Genomic DNA, 26,453 nt, shown 5'->3' with positions numbered 1-26,453 from the left:
CGCCAGACCCCACCCCCGACAGCTCCACCTACACCAACCGCCTGACCTCCTGGACCCACGTAGATGACTCGGAAACTTGCAAAATCATGAACTCCATCCATTCAGGATCCCCTTCAGACCCATGCCCCCACCACGTCTACAACAAAGCCGACTCCACCATCGCCCCCCAACTTCGAAAGATCATCAACTTATCATTCGAAACCGCAACCTTCCCGGAAAGCTGGAAACACGCCGAAATCCACGCCCTCCTCAAAAAAAACCAAAGCAGACCCCAACGACCTCAAAAACTTCCACCTGATCTCCCTCCTCCCCTTCCCAGCGAAGGTCATCGAGAAAATCGTCAACGCTCAGCTCACCCACCACCTCGAGGACAACTCCATCCTGGACTCCTCCCAGTCCGGTTTCAGACGCAACCACAGCACCGAGACTGCTCTCCTCACCGCCACAGACGACATCAGACAGCAAATGGACAACGGCGAAACATCGGCCCTCATCCTCCAGGACCTCTCCGCAGCATTCGACACGGTTTGCCACCACACCCTACTAGCACGCCTCCACGGAGCCGGCATACAAGAGAAAGCCCTCAACTGGATCTCCTCCTTCCTCTCCGGCAGAACCCAAAGAGTCTGACTCCCTCCCTTCTGTTCCGAAGCAACCAACATCATCTGCGGCGTACCCCAAGGCTCCTCCCTAAGCCCGACGCTGTTCAACATCTACATGGCCCCCCTCGCACAACTGGCCCATCAGCACAACCTCAACATTCTCTCCTACGCCAACGACACCCAGCTCATCCTCTCCCTCACCAAAGACCCACTCACCTCAAAACCACCCTCCAAGAGGGACTGCAGTCCATCGCCGAATGGATGAGAAAAAGCCGCCTGAAGTTGAATTCCGACAAGACGGAGGTCCTCATCCTCGGACGCACCCCTTCGGCCTGGGACGACTCCTGGTGGCCCACCGCGCTGGGCCCCCCTCCAACACCAACCAACCACGCACGCAACCTGGGCTTCGTCCTCGACTCCGCCCTCACCATGTCCAAGCAGGTCAGCGCCGTGTCCTCCTCCTGCTACAACACCCTCCACATGCTCCGTAGAATCTACAAATGGATCCCGACGGACACCAGAAAAATGGTGACCCAGGCCCTCGTCAGCAGTAGACTAGACTACGGCAACGCACTCTACACAGGCATCCCAGCAAAAGACCTCCAACGCCTACAACGCATCCAAAACGCCTCCGCCCGACTGGTCCTCAACATACCCCGCCTATGCCCCATCTCCCACCACCTGAAAGACCTACACTGGCACCCCGTGGACAAAAGGATCACCTTCAAACTCCTCACCCACGCACACAAGGCACTCCACAACGCTGGACCAGTCTACCTGAACAACAGACTCAACTTCTACATCCCCTCCCGCCAACTCCGCTCCGCCAACCTCCCCCTTGCCATAGTTCCCCGCTTCCATCGCAAGACCTCCGGCGGCAGATCCTTCTCCCATCTCGCCACCAAGACCTGGAACGCCCTCCCGACCGCCCTGCGACAGACCCAGGACCTTCTCGCCTTCAGGAGACTCCTCAAGACCTGGCTCTTCGACCAGTAGCAGCAACCCCCCCCCTCAGCGCCTTGAAACCCTAACGGGTACGTAGTGCGCTCTATAAATATTGTGATTGATTGATTGAAAAGCTGCCCAAAGAAGATGACCCGCAGTTGCCCTCTGTCAAGATCATGTTTATGGACTTAAAGCATAGTCTGGTGGTTATTGATACTAAGCTTGATCATTTAACTGATAGCATGGATCATCTGAAAGACAGAGTGGATGATCATAACACCCACCTGGAGCAGGCAGAATCCAGAGTTTCGGACTTGGAGGATGTCCGGAGCTGGGAGAGGAAATGACTTCTTCAAATGGAATGGGGCTGGAGGTCATCCAGAACAAAAATGAGGACCTTGAAGCTTGATCCAGATGCAATGACATTCACATTTAAGGCCTCCCGGAGTCAACAGATGTGGGGCGCATAGAGGACTATGTAGAGGCAAAGCTCACAGCACTCTTCCCTGGTGAGCTCTCTCCAGTGATGGTAGTGGAGAGGGCGCACAGGTCGCTTGGGACACGGCCGCCTCCTGGGGCACCGGCGAGGCCTGTTATAGTGCTCCTGCTGAACTATAGAGAGAGAGACACGGTATAATAATAACAAATTAAACATCTTCCCAGACTACACTCCTGGTGTGCAGGTGGCCCGTCGGGCGTTCCTCCCGATCAAGCACACCCTGAGCCACACGGAGGCCAAATACTCACTCATCTACCCGGCTAAGCAGAAAATACAGCACAAAGGCAAATTACATTTTTTTCAGATCTGAAGCTGGCTGCAAAGTTCGCCAAAAGTATTCCCTGAAAAACAGCTTGCTCGCCGGCAGATGGCGAGGAAGGGAATCACTTAAGTGACAATGACTGAGGCTAGTTCCGCATAGAGGTTGGCGGCATGCTTGGTCAGTGCCCCTTGGCCTTTGTGGGCCTGTAAGTGAACTGCACCTCGGTGATGACTGAACCGTTGAGTCTTGTACTACTTGGCGGCTCCCGCCCACCTACTCATATTGGGTGGGAAGTGCAACGGCCATGACAGCGCCCCGCTGGATGAGTCCTAAGCATACAGTTGTGGTTTTGAGATGGGTTCTATTTGTGGGTGGGTGAGGGAGGGGTGGTCGGGCCCAATTGGGGGGCCTGAGTGAGCGGGGAGGTTCTTGTATTGGTATTCACTCGGTTTGCTGTTTCTGTTCTGATTCCTATCCCCTATTACTACCCTTTCCTGCAGCTGATTCACTTCAGGATATTGAGATGGCTTCTAAAAATGTGACTCCTGTGAGATGCCTGACATGGAATCTTCGGGGTTTAATGATAGGCGTAAGATAAGACTACTGTCAGCTTATAAACAGCGCCACACGATAGAAACTCCCCTGACTGAGGCCAAGAGGTCTAGGGTGAGGCCTGGCTGGATTGATGAGAGTCACATGGTGGTGTATTCGAGCTACGCCTGGAGGTGGCGATTCTGCTTAGAAAATGTTTGCAGTGGCTTATCGAAAAAGTGCTTATCGACCCACAGGGTCGATATGTTATGCTGCAGGGTACGTTACAGGATAGGCTGTTTTGTTTGGTATCGGTTTACGGTCCCAATGTTTATGATCCAGAGTTCTTCAGGGAGGTGTGGCGACTGATCAACTCCTTAGGCTCTGGGTCCCTGTTATGGGGAGGAGGTTTCAATGTTGTGCTGTAAGTTGAGGCAGATAGAGAGAGCCGGGCTCGGCCGCAGCATGTGGCAGCCGCGAAGGCCCTGTCTCTTATAATGGATGACAGTGTCTTGGAGGATTCATAGAGAGTGAAACATGGTGCGGTCAGGGAAGGTACATGCCTTAATCCCGTACATAATAGCAGGTCCCGTATTGACCAGTGGCTCAGTAACAGAGACGTAGAGCTTTGGTCGGAGTCTATCAAACATATGCCCCGCACTTTGTCAGATCATTCTCAGGTTATATTGGAATTGGAGATTCCTGGGGGCCCTCGCTGTGGATTTTTGTGGAGGCTACCCCATGGCGCGTCAAGAGATCAGGCCTTTAGCGAAGAGATTTGTACCGCTATTGTGGAATATTTCACGGTCAATCAGGGATCGGTGTCTTTGGTGGGCACTCTGGGGGAGGCATTCAAGTTAGTCATTCGCGGGATTTGCCTCACCAAGCAGCATGGTGTACTGAGAATGCTTCAACACAAATTAGCGGATTTAGAAGCCCATCTAGCTGATCAGGAGAAACTAATGTGTACGGATGGATCCAGCGACCTCCTGGTTGACCTCAGACAGAAGTTGTCGCAATATGACCAGCGAGGTTTGCTTTATGGGAAAAGAAGCTAAGGCAAGGAGATACGGAGAGGGTGACATGGCCGTTAAAACACTGGCTGCAATGCTCCGTTAGCCGTGAGCAGGGAATTGTATTGTTGAGATGGTTGATACGGCTGGAATACGCCATACTGGCATGGAGGGGGTCAGATGGGTCTTGTCTGATTTTTACTCCGACTTGTATGCCGAAAGGTCGGCAACGCACGATGCAGCGTACACTAAATATTTTGAGGACATCAGACTGCTCTGGCTTGAGAACTCACACAGGCAGTATTTGAACTCTCCCTTTTTGGTCAAAGATGTTATTCAGGCACATGCAGTTTGCCAGGAGATAAGGTCCCGAGGTTGGACGGAGTGCCATCGGCTTTCTATAGGGAATATGCAGATATATTAGCGCCTCATTTGCTAGAGCTTTACGCGGAGGGGTTCGAGTGCGGGATTCTCCTGCTCTCGTTGCGTGAGGCCCTCCTTGTGACAATCTTGAAACCAGGGAAGAATCCGTGAAGCTGCGACTCCTATAGGCCATTTTCGTTAATCAATATAGACAATAAGATCCTGGCAAAACTCATTGTGTCCAGGCTGCAAGCCCCTACTCCCTTCTTTGGCACTGCGGGATCAGTCTGGATTTGTGCCAGGCTGCTCAACCTTGTATAAACTCCGCACCTTTTTAGCGGTGTCTCATAATGTTGAATCCGGTGAGCATGCAGCAACTGTGTTCGTGCACGCCACTAAGGCATTTGACTCCCTTGCATTGTCTTACATGTTCGGATTGCTGACTAGAGTGTGGAGGAGGCTGGCCTGGTTTGTAGTGGGTACCTTGAGTACTTACACCTTACATCAGGTCCAGTTATCCCTTTTTAGTGGAATGTAGTAGTGTTCTAGCAGCTTAGGCTGATAGCGGTAGCTATAGCAGAGCAGCTTAGGCTGAACTAGGAGACATGCAAAGCTCCTGCAATACCACTTATAGTCACACAGTACTTATACACAAGTAAAGACAATACTCAGTGTTACCAAAATAAAGGTAGTTTATTTGGGTGGCACAGTACCAAAAATACCTTAGAGGCAATACTCCTTCTGGAGGTAAGTATTATACACAATATATACACTAGACACCAAAATAAGGCAAGTAATTAGACATAGGATAGCACAAACAATAGGAAATGTTATAGAATGCAATGGGAGGAAATAGGTCTAGGAGCAACACAAACCATATACTAAGAAAGTGGAATGTGAATCACGAATTCCCCCCTAGACAAGTGTGGTGTGTGCAGAATTGCTGGGTGAGTAAGAATAAAGTAAAGGTGAGTAAATTACCCTACCCCAGAGCCAAGAAAAGCAAAAGTAAAGTACTGCATGTTTACTTCGGACACACTACAAGTCATGATTTGAGTTATTGCAAATACCATCCAAGTCTGCAAACAACAAATGGTGGATGCCTGGACCTGAAGACCTGTAAAGGAAAGAGACCAAGTCCAGAAGTCGAAAGAAGTTCCAGGAAGGACAGGAGCCCCTGCCAACCCAGAAGAGGGTGCAAAAGAAGAGTCCCCGGTTGGACGAAGACTGCAGAAATGCACCCTAGGAAGATACCAGCAGGTTCCTGCATGATGCATAGGATTTCCCACGTCATGAAGTTGGAAGCAGGTGAGTTTTGGTGCTGGATTCCTCCAACAAGCCTTGGTTCCGGCAAAGTCGCGTTTTGCATCAAGTAGGTACTATCTGGACCCAGGAGGGACCTGGGGGCCTCAATTCTGTCTGAGGAGAAAGATGGGGCTCTTAGCACTTCAGAGAGCCCTCAGAGCACCAGATAGCACCCACGGGAGTCCCGGGACATGGGGACAAAGGAGGTGTAAAATGTGGTTGGTGCAGCACTACAAAGGAAAGTCCCATGCTGCCGATCAACTCAGCGACCTTGGCCAGGCTGTGCATGAAGGAATTTTGTAAATAGTGCTCCAAGGCCTCAGGAGATGAAGAAGACACAGTGCATAGGGGTACTGTCGTTCTGGGGGTAGGCAAGGTCTTACCTCCTCCAAATTGGGACAGCAGGATCTCAGACAGGCTGTCTCAATGGGGTCCACCCTCTGTGTTCCAAGGAGCACGCTCGTCACCAGGAGAGGAGTCCAAGAGAACTGGTCATCGACCTGGAAGGTGCCTGCTTCAGTAGGGGAGTGACTCCGTCACCCCACAGGAGATTTCTTTGGTCCTTCTGGTGCAAGGTGAAGACAGGGAGTCCTCAGAGCGTGCACACCATGGAAACTGCTGCAGTTGCTGGCTGGAGCTGAAGTTGCAGAGGAAAAGTATACCTTGTGGATACTTTGTTGCTGTTACAGATGTTCCTAGAGCAGGCTGCGGTTTATCCGAGGTCTGAGGGTGAAGTAGTAGTTGCAGGGATTCCTGCTGGAAACTTGCAAGTAGAATCTGAAGAGAACCCACAGGATAGACCCTAAATAGCCCTGAGAGGGGGACTGGCTACCTTATCAGGTATGGACCTATCAGGAGGGGTCTCTGATGTCACCTGCTGGCACTGGCCACTCAGAGGCCTCCAGAGTGTCCCCACACCTTGCAAAGCAAAATGGCTGAAGTCTGGGTCACACTAGAGGAGCTCTGGGCACCACCCCTAGGGTGGTGATGGACAGGGGAGTGGTCACTCCCCGTTACTTTACCCAGTTTCGCACCAGAGCAGGGACAAGGGGTCCCTGAACCGATGTAGACTGGCTTATGCAAGGAGGGCACCATCTGTGCCCTTCAAAGCATTTCCAGGGGCTGGGGGAGGCTACCCCTCCCAAACCTGTAACATCTATTTCCAAAGGGAGAGGGTGTAACACCCTGCTCCCAAAGGAAATGTTTTGTTCTGCCTTCCTGGGACTGAGATGCTCATACCCCAGGAGGGCAGAACCCTGTCTGTGAGGTGGCAGCAGCTGTAGCTCCATTGCAGCCTCAGAGAGCTGGTTTGGCAGTGCTGCGGGTCCATGGTGGAGCCCCCAGGAAGCATGGAATTGGCTCCCCAATACTAAATTTGGAATTGGGAGACAAGTCCATGATCTTAGACACCTTACATGGCCATATTCAGGGTTACCATTGTGAAGCTACGTATAGGTATTGACCTATAGATAGTGCACACGTGTAATGGCGTCCCCGCACTCACAAAGTCCCAGGAATTAGCCCTGAACTATGTGGGGGCACCTTTGCTAGAGCAAGGGTGTCCTCACACTTAGTAACTTTGTACCTAACCTTCAGCAAGTGAATGTTAGACATATAGGTGACTTATAAGTTACTTAAGTGCAGTGAAAATGGCTGTGAAATAGTGTGTGCACTATTTCACGCAGGCTGCAGTGGCAGTCCTGTGAAAGGGTTTGTCTGAGCTCCCTATGGGTGGCAAAAGAAATGCTTCAGCCCATAAGGATCTCCTGGAACCCTAATGCCATGGGTACCTTGGTACTATAAACTAGGGACTTATAAGGAGGGTTCAGTGTGCCATATGAAATTGGTAAATGGAGTCACTAGCCTATAGCGACAAATTTAAAAGCCAAGAGAGCATAAGCCCTGAGGTTCTGATTAGCAGAGCCTCAGTGACACAGTTAAGCACAACTGACAACACACACATTAGGCCATAAACTATGAGCACTGGGGTCCTGACCAGCAGGATCCCAGTAAGACAGGCAAAAACATACTGACATACAGGAAAAAATAGGGGTAACATGCAAAGAAAGATAGTACTTTCCTACAGAGTAGGGCTAAGTCCTAGGTTCATTAAATTGATCTTCTTGTTATATTCGGCTCCAACAGCCAGATTGAGAATAATCTGGAACTTTAATATCATTGTGCACAGGCCCATTTTGCACATTTCTGGTTGCACCCTATAAGATGCCTCCCGCATCTGGCTCCGGAATATGATTCAGTCTGGCCTAGGGGTCTGTCTGGGGTGATTGGGGAACCGCATGGGCCTAGGTCAGGGAGGGTCAACACTGTGACATGTACGGCGCAGGCTTGGAGGGTGCTCCTGAGGCGGGCGGAGGTTGGCGAGCCTTTTGCTCCTTCGATGCCTGTGTGGGACATCGTGGAACTGTGGATATCCGAGGAAGGACAGTTTTGTGAATGCTTGGTTTCCGGGGGGTTATCTTGGCAGAGGCCACGCTCGGCGATGTGCATGATACAGCGCTATATCGTTTATTCTTCCTCAGAATCAAGGCTATTTTGCTGTCACAGTACCCCTGCTTCCCCGGGGTGCCCCCGGTGAGCAGCACGCTGGAGCTTATGTACAGAGCACTGTCTCTGTGTCAGCTCATTACCAGCCTATATGTCTGCATGCAGATGACTGCAGCCCCTGTTAAGTCTAGGCCCAGAACTCATTGGACATCGGTGAGGCCCTTTCGGACAAAGTGTGGCGGTACTGCTTTGCGCAAATGCGTGAACTTTCCCCAAATTATATACTGCGCCTCATCCACTTTCATTTCTTGCATCGCTTGTACTATACGCCGAGTAGACTGAGGAGAATGGGCGTTCAAATGGATGCTAGATGTGAAAGATGCTCATCTCCTGAAGCAGATTTTCTACACCTGTCGTTGAGCTGCGGGTGCTGCAGGCTTACTGAACAGAGGTGCTTAGGGGCGATAGGGGAGATGGTTGGGCTTGTGGTGCCGTGTTCCCCCAAGATTGCCCTCCTGGGATATGTCAAGGTGGTACCCCAGATAACAGAAAGCTGGTGGGGCTGCTATTGCTGCTGGCTAAGCGAAGGATGGCAATGTCCTGGGGGGAAAAACAGATACCCCAATGTAGAGAATGGCTGAATGATGCTGCGCGCTGCCAGGAACAATTAATGGACTATTGGGAGTTGATGCCGACAACTTCATGGCCTTGAGACATATGAGCCCCCCTGCGATCTTTCCTTAAGTCCAGGCCATGAGGCGGTACAAGGACTCATAGCTCTTGTCTTGAAACATTTGATGCCCCCCTTACTGAGGAGAGGAGATACTTCTCCCCTTGTGTGGGGAAGATGTAGCTGCTGCTTGGACCTCCCCCCCTCTTTCCTTCTCTTCCCTGTATTCCCTCTCCTCCTGTTTTGTTCCTACTCTTTAGATGTTCACCGTCATGGACGACATCGCACAAGACTGAGACCTGTCATCCCATTGTTTGTAGAACAGCCCATAGGTCCTCTCCTCGTGGGGGCACCTGCTAGGAAAGAGGAAGGGGGGGTTTCTAGACAAAAACTATTGGTACCGCATTGTTACATGGCTCGTCAATCTAATGTATCAATTATGTCTTGCGATTGCCAGGTCGGTGAGTGCTCTGTTTGGTTGTATTTAATAATAATTGCAATTGAAAAAAAGAAAAAGAAAAAAAAAGAAATGGAGTCTCTAGTTGGCAGAGGTATACACCCATGTCCAAGTAGGGACCACAGTCCTAGTCAGGGTAAATCACAACACAATCCAAATTATCCTGTGCCCACCCTCTGGTAGCTTGGCACTGAGCAGTCAGGCTTAACTTAGATGGGAATGTGTAAAGTATTTGTGCAAGGAATCACCACAAAAATACACCACGCAGGTGTATAAAATAAGGTCGAAACAATGAAGATCCAATAACCACAAGTTGAAATATGACGTTTAAAAGGTTTAAAAGAGTTTCAACCCCTAGAAAAAAACAGTTGTCTCTTTGTTACACACAGTACATGGAATGCGTCAAAAATAACAATGCAAGTTTAATGCTCATTGGTGCAGTCGATCTGTTCTTTAACTGACAATAAGCATATTGTGGCAACATTGTGTGACGAGTGTAGCCAAATGAATGGATGAAACCAGTGATCAACAGAAGGATCAGACTGCTTCAATGTCGTTGAGATGGCAGGAGGTCTGACTCAGTGCTGGTTTGTCACACCAGATGTTGGAGTTCCTTAATATACACAAATTCTTCCAATCTACAATGGGTTCAATTGCTGAGTGTAGGAGGGTGTCTACGAAAGCAGCTTTGTGTGAGGGAGGTTGATAGGCAAGGAGGAGTGATTTTAAGAAGGTTGCAGATGATGAGCAGTAAACTAACATTGATTCACTTTCCCGAAGAGCAAACCCTGTAAATCAGATCTAGCCCGGGGTTCTTTTATGGATCACTGTTAGACCTCCACTAGTCTCCATAGAATATCGATTTCTGTCGGCGGTTATGTATCTGCTGGGTTTTGTTTTGTGTCATATTGAACCTGCATCTTTAACCAGCCGTGTTTCAGTGATGGAAAGGAGGTCAGATTGGGAATCTGTAGCAGGTCATAAATCTGGTTTCTATTATTGTTTAGGGATCCCACATTGAATAGCATGTATGGCAGGTGGCCTGAGCTGTTCGCTGATTTATTTTGAGTATTTGGCTTCCTGCAAGGAGCAGATATTGGTCTTATTATTGGCCTTTTGTTTAGGCACTTTGTAGGCATATTTGTTACAGTGGCTGTTCATGTTCTTCTGATACACTTTTAAGATGAGAGTGAGGAATTAGGTGTTGAAGGAGCAGATGTAATGGCACATCATGCTGCTTGTGTTACAACTCTCTACAGTGAGGCGGTGACCCAGATCTATCACATGGTACAACAAGTTGCTCGAGTAACTCAATCAGAGCTGTTGCTTGTTTTAGTGGGGAGAGGGATAGATATGTACAGGAAATGCTGTAAGCATAGTGTAAACATGGGCCCAAATGTGTTTCAGCAATGCTCTCTTTCACCAGCTGTAAATGTACTTCTTAGCACGCAGAGGCTAGAAAGAGCAATGCACACAGCTTGGAAGAGAAATGGTTAGGCTGATAAACCTTTCCGTGTCAGTTCATTAGTTTCCCAATGCAGGCACTGCTCATTTAAAGAGCATCAAATTAATTTGAGCCCAGAGGAGAAAACAGCGTTAATTATTAGATAATATCAACTGTGCTACTAGGACGTTTACCTTCGGGATGGATAGGATATTCAGGCTGGGGATGCAAGGGGCACCTCAACACTCACTTTAGTGAAATGAACATGAAGAAATCAAAGATGGCAGACACCCTGTGCAGAAAATCTTGCACAACGTGGTAGGATGGTCGGGACTGGGAGGCTTGTGATATCTTTGGTCTGTGAGTCTCATAAAAATCAGATTGAGTGGAAGGGATGAGACTTAAGTGTAATTTTAATACAAATGAGGAGCCTACCTGGATACTGTGGATTGGGGGAAGGAAAAACAAATGTAAATATTGGCAAATCACAGGCTGCAATTTGGCAGGTTGAATATGTATGCAACAAATATCATCATTATGCATGCGCTGATGTGGATTGTTCATGTGCACTCTTTATCTCGGGACCGTCTCCTTCTGCAGCTCTCTTTAGATAGAGCCCTCTTTCCCCACTGAAGCAATCATTAAAAGATACTGTAATCCACCTCAATAGAGCTCATTTTATTCTCTTCTGAGGAAAAAAGACTAAATGGACCCACAAACATTTCCACCTGTGATTCCATGATTAAACACAATCTGAAGTGTGTGGATAAATCCAGTGAAGCACCAGACATGCTTACGTGGAAGCCAGTATGAACAGGCAAATACAAATACCTGATCCAGTAATGCTTGGTGCTCCATAAACTGTTTATATCCACCATTAAGTTTGATGCGGGTCTTTTCATTTGCTGAGCATGCTTCAGGGTGTATCCTGTCTGTTTTTATTGCCTCAATGACATGATACAACTTCGCTGGGAGATGAGAGAACCCTGAGGGTATGGGTACCGTGCATAGAGAATGGCTGACCAATCTCTATGCGCCTTATCCAGAAGCCACAGGACACAGCTTTTGGACATGCCATTCTGGAACTAGAAACAATAATACATAGTGGAGGGCATGGCATTTAGCAATTCTAAGTCAGTATTGCAGTGCCCAGGAACTTGGCATGTTATGGCCAAAAGCCCCTGCCCTATGTCTAGTAACTACATGGAACAACAGTAGCCATGCCTTTTGGGATATTAGGATGAAAGTACCAGCTAAAGGACATGTCCACATCCAAAACCTACACGGTATGACTATAGTCCATGCCCTTTGTAAACTAATGGTAGGAATAGTGATGAAGCTTTCCATAGACCATGCCCTCTTCTTATTACGTTCCAGGAAGTGGCACACACCATGCCCTTAGGCACTGAAGGAAAGGCGCAGGGTGTAAGGTATGACTGAGGCTCATGCCTCATGTGCAGTAGTTGAAGCACAGCAGCAAGCCATGACATGATCATTCTGCAGACACAGGTACTGGGTGCTTGGCATACTGAATACATGGATACTGACCAGATAGCTTGGCTGAAGGTAACTCCTTGTATCATTTCCTCATGTATCTGCATGTCCTGGCCTGTGGGAAGGCCTTTTCACTACTGGGCATATGACGTGACCTTCATTTACACCCCGTGTTCACTACTTTATGCCCAAAACCTGCAGGTCTAGGCTGCATGCCGAAGATGCAGTACTGCACAGAACATTTGGCCTATATACTGTATAGACACTGGGGCATATTTATGAGCCCTTTGCACAGCCGGAGATTCACTTTTTGTGACGTTCTGGTGGCACAAACCTCTCAACCATATCTATGAGGCCATGCAAAGCCACTTTGCATGACTTTAAAGTGCCTCATATATATGGAGTAAGGCAAAGCAGCGCAAGTCACTGCGTTGCCTTACTCTGCATCAGGGAGGCTTTCCATGGGTTTTGCATTCTGCAGCACACATGGAAAGAGGAAAAGAAAAAGCCTCTCAGGATTTTTTTGTGCAGGAAGGTGCCCCTTCCTGCACAAAAACAATCCTGTATACAACACAGGCTCCCTTGCATCATGCATTGGCGCGAGGCTGCCAAAATGGTGCCAGCACAAGGGAAAGGACAGGAATACACCATATTGCATAAATACGGTGCATTGCTGCCCTTTCACCTTGGCATGGAGCAGCGCAGCAAGATGACTTGCTGCGCTGCCCTATTTCAAAATCCTGTGAATAAGGGCTACTGTTTCTGGTATCTGCGGGCAAATGCCTGCATCTACCTTTGAAGGTTCCATAAAGCAAATGGGTCAGATTAAAAACAAAGTGTGGCTGTCAAAGCACCTCAGCTGTTGATCGCTTGATTTTTTGCGAAGGAAAGGTATTTCCCAGATGTGAGTAATTTATTTGCAAACAGTGATTTGGAAGCTACGCCAAACGTTTTTTATCTTTGACATTAGAAAATGAGAATATTAAATACACATTAATAAATACATGCACCTGACCAAATAACTGCTTTGCATTTGCACTAAATCCCATCTAGAAAGCGTATAAAGTTTATTCGGGCCAATGTAAAATGGAATTTCATAGATATAGTCAGAGAGTAGTTTGACAGACAGCTCAGTGAAATTATTACAACTCTAAGTACTGTGAGAAATATAAACCCATTTTCCAATCCATTTGACTCGGTAGTCTAAATTGACTTTCAGACACTTAGATTGCTGCACTTCGGACTCTTTCTTAATGTCTCAGAGCCTTACAAATTGATACAGTTTTTATTTTCATAACACTACATTCGTATTATGATTGTATGAGACAATCCCTAAGAAAACAAAAACATAAAAGCAGCAGGTGAAGGCATTACAATGAAAGGGGGGATATTATTCGTAAACCACTTAAACACGCTCATTATTATGGCCCTTGCTATTCTGGGCCACTGGAGAATTTGTAATTTAGTCCGCATTATGCAGTTTGAACTGTTTCATGTTCTGCATGGGAGCCGGTTCCAATTCAAATACCAGTGGGCATGAAAAATATGCACATACGTTTAGCATTAAAATCTCCAAGGACAGGGGACAGGAGATGGGCGCGTGTCTACTGTGCGTGATAGATAGTTTCTGTGAATTAATCATGTGGACATAATCTATCGCCATTTTATATTTTGCCTGCGACATTTCCTATTCATTTGTTGGAGTGCCTTATTATACATGCACCTTCCAGCAGGATAATGAGGCCAAAGCTTTCAGTGTTTAGATGCAATAGCCCTTTGCTCGACTCTGCTATGATATGTAGTACGTATCCAATGACGCAGCAGTGCGATAACGAGTAATTGCCGACTTTATTGAGCTCATGGCATTTTGAAAAATTGTGTTTCCCTTGCCATTACATCACTTACTGCTGATGCATGTTTTCATTGTCCGTCTTCGTTAATGCTGCGCCCATCCAGCAATTCCTGTATTTTTTATATGTATGAGGCAGAAAGAGATTTTACATTCAAATAAGGGCTGCACTTTAAGTGCTGCGTTGGAAGCATAAGTGCAATTATCTTAAACTGAAACGTTTGCTCGTATTCTCCATGCAAGAAAAGTAAGTTGTGTGTGATTCGGGTGACATCTGGATGTTTGGGTTTTCTCTGGATCAAGGTGACTTTTCTCGCCCGAGTATTAGATGATAGGAGTTGAATTGGCAATAATGTGGATTTGAATGTGATATCCGAGTGCCCAAAAACTAAAGGTCACACTTTAGTTTAAGCACGAAGAAATGCTGATTTAGAATATCATGTTCTGCACTTCATTTATACTAATACTGTCTCAACTGAGGCCTAATTACAAGTATAGCAGATGGGTTGAGATAATAATCTCGTCAGGCAGACTCGATACCCAACTGTTCGACATTTATACTGTGCAATGATTACCTCTAATTCTGATTTTCACACTGAAAATGGGAAATGGCATGCAGAAATTATGCTCTTTGCACCAAATTCTACTTTTCAGGGTTGACTTCCCCTAACTTCTTAGTATACAAAAGCAGAGAATGCTGTAAGCGCTACAAAAGAAATATAATTTGTATCCCTGTGTGTAGGAAAGTAGCCTCATTCTAGCCTTGTTACCCCACCTTTTAGCCTGTTTGTGAGTATATGTCAGGGTGTTTTCACTGTCTCACTGGGATCCTGCTAGCTAGGGCCCAGTGCTCATAGTGAAAACCCTATGTTGTCAGTATGTGTGTTAGGTGTCACTGGGATTCTGCTAGCCAGGACCCCAGTGCTCATAAATTTGTGGCCTATATGTGCTCCCTGTGTGATGCCTAACTGTCTCACTGAGGCTCTGCTTTCTCGAATGTTTCCAGGTGGTGCATGCTCTGGGGGTAGCCTGCCTTCACCCAGCACCAGAAGCTCCGAAGAAATCTCCAGTGGGTCGATGGAATCTTCCCCCTGCTAACACAGGCACCAAAAGACTGCAACACTCATCCTCTGGGTCTCCTCTCATCCTGACGAGCGTGGTCCCTGGAACACAGCAACTCTGTCCAAGTGACTCCCACAGTCCAGTAACTCTTCAGTCCAAGTTTGGTGGAGGTAAGTCCTTGCCTCCCCACGCTAGACTGCAAAGCTGTGCACCGCGTGATTTGCAGATGCTCTGGCTCCTGTGCACTCTTCCAGGATTTCCTTTGTGCACATCCAAGCCTGGGTCCCCGGCACTCCGTCCTGCAGTGCACAACCTTCTGAGTTGTCCTCCGGAGTCATGGGACTCCCTTTTGTGACTTCGCGTGGACTCCGATTCACTCTTCTTCTAAGTGCCTGTTAGGGTACTTCTGCGGGAGCTGCCTGCTTTTGTGAGGGCTCCCTGAGTTGCTGGGTACCCCCTCTGTCTCCTCCTCCAAGTGGCGACATCCTGGTCCCTCCTGGGCTACAGCAGCACCCAAAAACCTCTACCGCAACCCTTGCAGCTAGCAAGGCTTGTTTGCAGTCTTTCTGCATGGGAACACCTCTGCAAGCTTCATTGTGACGTGGGACATTCGTTTTCCAAAGGAGAAGTCCCTAGTCCTCTTCTTTCTTGCAGAACTCCAAGCTTCTTCCACCCAGTGGCAGCTTCCTTGCACCTTCAGCTGGCATTTCCTGGGCTCTTGCCCACTCCAGTCACTGTCCCCTTGTCATACAGGTACTCAGGCCCAGAAATCCACTGTTGTTGCATTTCTGGTGTTTGTTCTTCCTTCAGAATCCCCCTATCACAACTTCTGTGCTCTCTGGGGGTAGTAGGTGCACTTTACACCTACTTTTCAGGGTCTTGGGATAGGGTATTTTTCTAGCCCTCACTGTTTTCTTACAGTCCCAGCGACCCTCTACAAGCTCATATAGTTCAGGGGTCCATTCGTGGTTCGCATTCGACTTTTGGAGTATATGGTTTGTGTTGCCCCTATACCTATGTGCTCCTATTGCAATCTATTGTGATTCTACACTGTTTGCATTACTTTTCTTGCTATTACTTACCTAATTTTGGTTTGTATACATATAACTTGTGTATATATCTTATCCTCTTACTGAGGGTACTCACTGAGATACTTTTGGCATATTGTCATAAAAATAAAGTACCTTTATTTTTAGTAACTCTGTGTATTGTGTTTTCTTATGATATTGTGCATATGATATAAGTGGTATAGTAGGAGCTTTACATGTCTCCTAGTTCAGCCTAAGCTGCTTTACCATAGCTACCTTCTATCAGTCTAAGCTGCTAGAAACACCTCTTTTACACTAATAAGGGATAACTGGACCTGGCACGAGGTGTAAGTACCTCTGGTACCCACTACAAGCCAGATCAGCCTCCTACACTGTGGAAACAGATGTTTGCTCAGGGACCAGAATTAATCAGGCCACTCGTTACGAGTGTCACCAATATTTATATTACTCCCTTCCTCGGTCATATGTCTTTTCCAATTAAGTCCACCAATTCATGAGTGCCTTTCTATTGTAACTATACATTATTGGTACGCATGGATATCAGCAAAATTATTAGATCCCCCTGTTAGAACTTCTCTGTTTTGAACAGTACATTGCCTGAGTTCTCACACTACGAAATTCTGAATTTTCCTTACTTGGAATCCTTTTATACCCTTTTACATACCTATTTGGTACAATTTGAAGTACAGGATGCTATTTGATTTTAAAAAATGTTCATGTAGTTTTAGCTGATTTATACATCTTACCAGCCTCATATTTTCAAAGAAATATAATTCAGAAATAGATATTTATATAAGGGCCTCAATCAACACTCTTTCACCATTTGTCTCTTGATGTGCCAATCAGGTTATATTACCTCCCACTCCAGCAGAATGTATAGCAAACCCACTCCAGTCATTGCAGGCTCTCACTTTTAGTTACTGCATGTTGCCCTTTCACATGCATACTAACACCTAAAAAAATGTCCCCAACATTAGAAATACTTGGACAATTGTACTTCCCAATGACTGATTGTCCATATGGATAGTAGGGCTATATGACTATTTTCATAACTCTCAATACATTTATTGTAAATTACAATGTTCATTTCTCAATATAAACTGCCTTGGTGTGTTTAGTTATCCTACTGAAAATGAGCACGTCATTAGAATTGCTAGAACGTATGTGCAGATTTTTTGGTTGGAGCCATATTTGTGATTGATATTTCAACCAATTGAGAGAGACAACTATATCTTACCCATCGGAGTATTGTACTAGTGCTGTAAGTATGCAGAAAACAATCCACTAAATGCAAAGACAAAGCTTACAAGCAGCAAACATAAACAGCCCAAATAATCTATTTTACTGTACTTGAACTTCCCAGTGATTAAAAGTTCATTTAAATAATAAGGTATGATCATAAACTTAAAAGAAAATCAAGAAATGTATTAGAATCGGTAATTTTGACTCATTAATTTGAACCAGCTTTGGCCAATAATTATTTGTATGGGAAACAAATACAAATTATTAAAATAGCAAAAGTGTGTATGCATTTCTTTTTACTAAAGCCACACATCAACCATGGAGCAGGCCATTTGAAACAGTTGCTTCTGAATTGAACTGGTCCCCGATTTACAAGTGGATCTTCACCTTCATGAAAATATTTAAATGCTTTTGCAGTTGATTTGTGAAAGACACCTTGTAAAGACTAGTGGAACTGCTGTCTCGTGTAAGAATTTCAATGCTATTGCATTTGACTAGGAAGCTACACTTAATAACAACTTGTAAAACTGTCAGTTCATGAAAGAATTTTAATGCTTTGGCATTCGATTTTTGAGGGACACCTAGTAAAGCTTGGCAGACCTCTTGCTTGATGTAAGAATTTCAAAGCTTTTGCATTAGAATTATGAGGGGCACCTAGTAGTGACTTGATAGTAACACATTTGCATTTGAATCTGAGCAACACCTAATACTGACTAGTGGGATTGCAGATTGCATTTTTCCATTGAAGGACCCCTATTAACGACAATTGGAACTACAGATTAATAAAAGAATTTCAATGCTTCTGCCTTTGACTTTATGGGACACCTAGTAACGACTAGTGGAACTTCAGTTTAATGCTTAAATTTCCAAGCTTTTCCATTTGGCTAGTGAGGGACACCTAGTAATGGCTAGTGGAACTGCAGTTTGATGCAAGGATCTCAGTGCTTTTGGATTTGATTTTTGAGGGACACTTAGTAATGACTAGTGAAACTGGAGCTTCATATAAGAATTTCAATGCCTTTGTATTTAACATGGAAGGGATCCCTAGTAACAGCTTTAGCTGTCTTGCCAGCCTCAGGTTTTCCAAAAAATATGATACAAAAAGCACTTACCTTTATATGGAGTCCCAGTCAACAGTCTTTCCCCATTGGTCAGTTGACTTGTCACCCAAATTATACTCCCTCCCACTCCAGCAGAAAGTATTGATCAACAGGCCAGGCCACTGCAGCCATTGCATGCTTTCACTGTGGGAGACTGTATATTGCCGCTGCACATGTACATCTACACCTAAAAAAAAATCCCCAAAAATAGATATTGTTAGACCCATGCATTTCCCAGTAAGTGGTAGTGTCTGTGTATATGACTGTTTATGTAACTCTCAAGCCATTTACTATAAATTCCAATGTTCATTTCCCACTATAAACTAGCTTTGACATATTTATTTATCCTACTGAAAATGAGCACATCATAAGAGTAGTTAGAGTGTATATATGCAGATTTTTTACCTTTAAGCCAACCCCTCACAAGCTTGTGATTGATATGTCAGTGCTTTTGCAGTTGACTTGTAAGAGACACCCAGTGACAACTAGTGGAACTATATCCTCATGTAAGAATTTCAGTGCTTTAGTATTTGACAAGAAAGCAATACCTTGTAATACTTTGTGGCACTGCAGCTCCATGAAAGAAATTCATTGGTTTTGCATTCAACTTTTGAGGGGCACCTGGTGATGACTAGTGGAACTGCAGCTTTATGTAAGAATTTCTATGTTTTTGCATTTTACTTTTAAAGGATAACTAGTAATGATTTCTGGAACTGCAACTTTACAAAATAATTTAAATGTATTTGCATTTGTCTTAAGGGACACTTATTAACGATAGGTGAAACTGCAGCTTTAAGTAAGATTTTCCATGCTTTTACATCTGACTCAATAGCGACACCTTGTAAGGCTAGAGAAAGTGCGGATTCATGTAAGAAATTTAAGACATTTGCATTGGACTAAAAAGCTAAACCTAGTGATCACTTAGGGAACTGCAGCTTCAAGAAATAATGTCATTGTTTTTGCATTTGACTTTTGAGGGACACCTAATGACAACTAGTGGAAATACGGCTTGGTATAAGAATTTCAATGCCTTTGCATTTGACTGGTGAGGAACACCTAGCAACGACTTGTGGAAGTAACTGCACATTCATGAAAGAATATCAATGCATTTGCAGTTGAATTGAAGGATATCTAGAAACAACTAGTGCAACTGCAGCTTTGTGTAATATTTAAAACACTTTTGCATTTGATTTTTACTCAGTTACATAATTGCTGTTATGTCAATAAGGACATTTTATGCATTTTAAAATAGAATTTTATTGTATTTTAAAATAAATATTTAGTGATAGATAAATGAACAGATGCCTTAAGGGATTTTATTGAATGTGATATTGTGAATTTTTTAACAGTTTTAACAGAGTGATATGCATTTTGTATATTTTTGTGGTCAAGTGTGTCCGAATAAGGTTATAATGACTGACTGCCTTGTGAGAGTCATTTAATAACTGCTAGTAGAACTGTAGCCTCATGTAAGAATTTCAGTGCTTTTGCATCTGACTTCACAGGGTCAACTAGTAATAACTAGTGGAACTCAACAGCATCACTTGAGGGATTCGCAGATTGGGATCGGTTGGGCATCTCCTTGGTGGGCGATGTGTGGAAAGGGAAGACTATGAAGTTTTTCCACGACATGCAAATAGACTTCCAATTAGCCCAGACACAGTTCTTCAAATACCTCCAGCTCAAACACGCCCTGAGGGTTCACCTACCATCCACCAGCCACTTTACCGGAATTTAGCCCCCTTGAGGCAAAACTACTCATGGGCAACCTGATGGGGAAGGGTGTCTCCCAAATATATAAAATGTTAATCAATAACTCCCCCGGGAGCCTGAACTCCACCAGAATAAAATGGCAATCATGGGTGGGAGCCTTAGAGGAATCGGAGTGGAGGGAGGCCCTGATGGCGCCCAGGGAACTGGCAGTGTCGGCCGGACTCCGCACCATCCAGTTCTACTACTTACACAGAGCCTACTTATCACCATCTAGACTGTACCGGGCGGGCTTACGCCCCTCTGCCCAATGCCCACGGTGTGGGGGAGGCCCTGCCGACTTCTTTCATATGGTATGGTCCTGTAACGTGATACAGATATATTGGGGCAGGGTACTCTGGGAGATCGAAGCTGCCCTGGGACGGGAGATTCAGAGATCTGCTAAATTGGCACTACTGGGGATAATGGAGGAGATTGGAGGTCCACGGGTGAAGCGAACCATGGCTGCCACGGCCATGTTGGTCGCCAAAAGAGACATTGCCGACACCTGGATCTCTCCCGAGGGTCCATCAGTTTGAAAGTGGTGAAGGGGTGTAGACTGGTGCACCAATCAAGAGAAAGTGATGTGTGAATCTGGAGGCCGCCCCCAGAAATTTGAGAAAATTTGGGGGGAATGGATGGTCATATGATCATAAAATGGGGAAAAGATACAATCATGAAAGTGGTAATGGAACTTATACTGAATGCTATTGCTGATTCGCACTTAAGTTCAAACTGTCTAATGTGGTGGTCTGTCACTAAAATATGTTACCCTGTAATTGTCCACTGCTATGCCTACCTGCTTTGCCTAAAGTTCTTTTCTATGTTTTATAAAACAATAAAAATTTGTTTATCAAAAAAATAACTAGTGGAACTACAACTTTCTGTAAGAACTTCAATACGTTTACATTTGACTTTCAAGGGACAACTAGTAATGACTTGCAAAACTGCACCTTCACTAAAGAATATAGATGTATTAGCATTTGACTTAATAGGGTCCTTAAGGAGGCAAGCGTTAGGAAGATTTAGCATTTGACTCAAGCAGGACCTCTAAAAAAGACATAAGGAATTGCAGGCTTGAGTTTATTATGTATACATATTTTCACTGGAAAAACCAAAGGTTGCAGGGAAGTTATAGTTAGGTTCAGATTTTACCCAAACAAAACCATAGAAATTCAGTAGTTATAGTTATCTCAAGTAACTTTAACGTGCGCCCTAAGATAACTACAACCTGTGGCTCTGCCACGCACAGTTTTATCATCAATAATTTCACTGCAAATGTTGCAGTGATAATATCAATGATGTCACAGAAGATGTTATGAATGATGGAATATGCCGGATAATTAGCAGTGCATGGCAAAGACGCAAGTTATAGTTACCTCAGGGCACAAGTTATAGTTCCTTGAGATGCCTATAACTGCTGAATTTGAATGGTTTTGGATGTGTAAAATCAAAACCTAACTATAATATTCGGCTAGCCTTTGCCTTTTCAGTGACTTCCTAAGTCTTTTTAAATGTTATTTCCTAACTATTAAATCCTTGTAACCTTTGTTTTTTCATTGAATGGGTGTTTGAGAGGTTGTGTGGGTGTGTAAGTGGGTTTCTAAGTGTGTGGTGGGTATTTGAGTGTATGTGATTAGCAGTGTGGGACTTTGAGTGGGTGTGGGAGTGACTGTGGGTGTGTGAGTAGGTGTTTAAGTAGCTGTGTGGGGTGTTAGTGATTTTGTGGGTCTGTGATTAGCTGTATTGGTTTGTGAGTGGCTGTCTGAGTGGTTGTGTGGTTGTGTAAGTGGGTATGTGAGTGTGTGACTGGGTGTGTGTGTAGCTGTGTAGGTCTGTGAGTGGGTTTGTGAGTGAGTGGGTGAGTGTCTGTATGAGTGTGTGTGCTTGTGAGTGCTTGTGTGGGTATGTAAGTGGTTGTGTGAGAGTGTGAGTGGGTGTGCCAGTGCTGCATGAGTCTGTGACTGGGTGTGTGAGTGGTTATGTGGGTGTGTGAGTGGCCATATGGGTGTGTGAGTGGTTTTGTGGGTGAGTAAGTGAGTGTGCAAATGTGTGAGAGTGTGTTAGTAGGTGTGTACGTCTGTAAGTGGGTGTATGTGTTTTTCAGTAATTTGGGTATGGATCTACCCAAATCCACAAGGATCCAGGTGGATCCGTGTAGGAAAGTGCCATCTTCCTTGGCATGTTACCCCCATTTTTATCTGTATGTCAGTATGTTTTTGACTGTCTCACTGGGATCCCGCTGGTCAGGACCCCAGTGCTCATAGTTTATGGCCTCATGTGTGTGTCTGCGTAGTGCTTAACTGTGTCACTGAGGCTCTGCTAATCAGAAACTCAGTGCTTATGCTCTCTCTGCCTTTAAATTTGTCATTGTAGGCTAGTGACTTCATTTACCAATTTCAATTGCCACACTGGACCCCCCTTATAAGTCTAAAGTATATGGTACCTAGGTACTCAGGGTATTGTGATTCCAGGAGATCCTTATGGGCTGCAGAATTTCTTTTGCCACCCATATGGAGCTAAGACAAACCCTTGCACAGGCCTGCCTTTGCAGCCTGCGTGAAATAACGCACATGTTATTTCACAGCCATTTTCACTGCACTTAAGTAACTTATAATTCACCTATATGTCTAACCTTCACTTGCTGAAGGTTAGGTGCAAACTTACTAAGTGTGAGGGCACCCTTGCACTAGCAAAGGTGCCCCCCACATAGTTCAGGGCCATTTACCCAGACTTTGTGACTGCCTTTGCAGCCTGCGCGAAATAACGCACATGTTATTTCACAGCCATTTTCTCTGCACTTAAGTAACTTATAATTCACCTATATGTCTAACCTTCACTTGCTGAAGGTTAGGTGCAAAGTTACTAAGTGTGAGGGCACCCTTGCACTAGCAAAGGTGCCCTCACATAGTTCAGGGCCATTTCCCCAGACTTTGTGAGTGTGGGGACACCATTACACTCGTGTACAACATATAGGCTAATACCTATATGTCGCTTCACAAAGGTAACACCGAATGAGGCCATGTAACATGTCAGAGATCATGGAATTGTACCCCCATTCCAAATTTGGTATTAGGGAGCCAATTCCATGCATCCTGGGGGCTCCACCATGGACCCCCAGTACTGCCAAACGAGCTCTCAGAAGCTTGCACTGCAGTTAAAGCTGCTGCCACCTCACAGACAGGGTTCTACCCTCCGGTGGTCTTGGCAGCCCAGTCCCAGGAAGGCAGAACAAAGCATTTCCTCTGAGAGCAGGGTTTTACACCCTCGCCCTTTGGAAATAGGTGTTACAAGCTGGGGAGGGGTAGCCTCCCCCAGTCTCTGGAAATGCTTTAAAGGGTACAGATGGTGCCCTCCTTGCATAAGCCACTCTACACCAGTTCAGGGACCCCTTCTCCCCTGCTCTAGCATGAAACTGGACAAAGGAAAGGGAAGTGACCACTCCCCCGTCCATCACCACCATAGGGGTGGTGCCCAGAGCTCCTCCAGTGTGTCCCAGACTTCAGCCATCTTGCTTTGCAAGGTGTGGGGGCACTCTGGAGGCCTCTGGGTGGCCAGTGCCAGCAGGTGATGTCAGAGACCCCTCCTGATAGGTCCTTAGCTGATGAGGTAGCCAATCCCCCTCTCAGGGCTATTTAGGGTCTCTCCTGTGGGTTCTCTTCAGGTTCTGCTTGGAAGTTTCCTTCAGGAATCCTCTGCAACAACTCTGCGACCGGTACCCTTGGAATCCTCTCACAGCGACGAGCGTGCTCCTAAGGATTTGGACCCCTTTGACACAGACTGTCAAGAGGTCCTGCTGACACAATTTTGAGGAGGTAAGACCTTGCCTTCCCTGAGAGCAACAGTACCCCTGTGTACTGCATCTTCTTCACCTCCTGAGGCCTGTGTGCACTATTTGCAAAATTCCTTTGTGCACAGCCGGGCCCAGGTCCCCAGCACTCCATACTGCTATGCTCAAGTCACTGAGTTGTTCCCGGTGGCATCGGACCTTCCTTTGTTGTGCTGCATCAACTGTGTTTTGCACCTCCTTTGTCCCCATGTCCTGGGATCTCTAGGGGTGATGACTGGCATCCTGAGGTCTCTCTAAAGTGCTGAGAGACCCCTCTTCCTGCTCACACAGGGTTGAGGCCCCCAGGTCCCTCCTGGGTCCATCCAGCGCCATTTTGATGCAAAACACACTTTTGTCATAGCCAAGGCTTGTTGGTGACTTCCAACACGAAATCACATCTGCAATGATCTTCATATCATGGGACATGCTTTGCATCATGCAGGAACCCGCTGGCATCTTCCCAGGGTGCAATTCTGGAGTCTTCAACTAACCGGGGACTCTTCTTTTGTGCCCTCTTCTGGGTTGGCAGGGGCTCCTGTCCCTCCTGGAACTTCTTTCAACTTCTGGACTTGGTCACCTTCCTTTACAGGTCTTCAGGTCCAGGAATCTGGAAGTTGTTCTTTGCAGACTTGGTTGGCTGTTGTAAAATCCCAATCACGAGGTGTAGTGTGTCCTAAGGAAACTTGCAGCACTTTACTCCTGCTTTTCTGGGCTCTGGGTTGGAGTAATTTACTTACCTTTACTGTATTCTTACTCTCCCAGTGATTCTGCACACACTGCACTTGCCTAGAGGGGAATTTGTGATGTTCTTTCCACTTTCTTAGTATATGGTTTGTATTGCCCCTAGACCTATTTTCTCCCATTGCAATATATAGCATTTCCTATTGCTTGCATTGTTTTATGACTACTTACTTGTCTAATTTTGGTGTCTAGTGTATATATTGTGTATAATACTTACCTCCAGAAGGAGTATTGTCTCTAAGATATTTTTGGTAATGTGTCACCCAAATAAATACCTTTATTTTTGGTAACACTGGGTATTGTCTTTACTTGTGTATAAGTACTGTGTAACTATAAGTGGTATTGCATGAGCTTTGCATGTCTTCTAGTTCAGCCTAAGCTGCTCTGCTATAGCTATCTCTATCAGTCTAAGCTGCTAGAACACTACTACATTTCACTAATAAGGGATAACTGGACCTGTTATAAGGTGTAGGTACCCAAGGTACCCACACAAGCCAGGCCAGCCTCCTACAATCCATGGATCCTCAAGCACTAAAAAATGTTTTGGGACAATTTCTTGCCCATGAGGGGTCCCTCTGAGACCTCTCCACCAATTCCATGGAGTCATGATACCTTTATCGTGACCCCTTCTAACACTTTTAAATTTTAGTATCCCCACTGTGAACCGAGTTCCAATTAACAAAATGGCTGCCGTAAATGTCCTATTAGGTTGCAGCCAGCAATTTATGACATTGCTGTTGGCTTGAGGATCCACATGAAGCCGCCTAGATCCATGGAGGATCTGCCATTGCATTCCATCTTTAGATATACATAAACCTTTTTTCTTTATTAACTCCAAAACTACTGAACAGATTTAAACCAAATTACAAAAAGAGATCTTTATGGAGCAAGATCTAGCTTTCTGCAAATTTGGTGTAATTCTGTTCCGCTGCTTGGTCTGTAATCGTGTCTAAAATCCCTATTGGAAATTAGGTGGGGAAAATGCATTTTGGGACGCCTCTTTTTCTTGACTCTTTGGCTCACCCCAAAACTTCACAGGCATGAGTTGAAGTGTCTGGCACACTAGTTTTGAAAATTTCACAAAGATTCGTCAAAAGGAGCCAACGTTATTAGCACAACAAAAATGTTTTTCCTATGGCAATTAAGTCCTAACTATAACTACCTACTGTCAGCCGTGTATGTATATGTATATATAAAGGTAACAATAGTTAGGTCTACTTTTTCATTTAAAGAGCATTTTGGTCTAATGACTTTGGCCTCGTTTGAAAAATCTTAACAAAACTTTCCAAAAAAAAGTGTATCCACCTCAGCTTCTTGCTGGAAAGTTTCAAGGTGATCTGTCAAGAGTGGGGGGGAGGCAATAAAAAAGGGGCATCCCAAAATGCATTACCCCTGTGCATTTTCAAAAGACTTCTTTAGGACGGGTTGCAGAAAAAACTGCTGAATGGGATTACACCAAATTTAGCAGGAGCCTAGATCTTGATCCACATATAGGGGGTCATTCTGACCTTGGCGGTCCATGACCGCCATGGCGGAGGGCGGCGGAAGCACCGCCAACAGGCTGGCGGTGCTTCCTTGGCGATTCTGACCGCGGCGGTAAAGCCGCGGTCAGAAAAGTGGAGCCGGCGGTTTCCCGCCGGTTTTCCGCTGGCCCAGGGAATCCGCCATGGCGGCGCTGCTTGCAGCACCGCCATGGGGATTCCGACCGCCTTCCCGCCAGCCTGTTTCTGGTGGTGTCCACC

The sequence above is a fragment of the Pleurodeles waltl genome, chromosome 2_2, assembly GCF_031143425.1.
Source record: "Pleurodeles waltl isolate 20211129_DDA chromosome 2_2, aPleWal1.hap1.20221129, whole genome shotgun sequence".
Taxonomy (NCBI): Eukaryota; Metazoa; Chordata; class Amphibia; order Caudata; family Salamandridae; genus Pleurodeles; species Pleurodeles waltl.
This window is presented reverse-complemented; position numbering follows the sequence as displayed.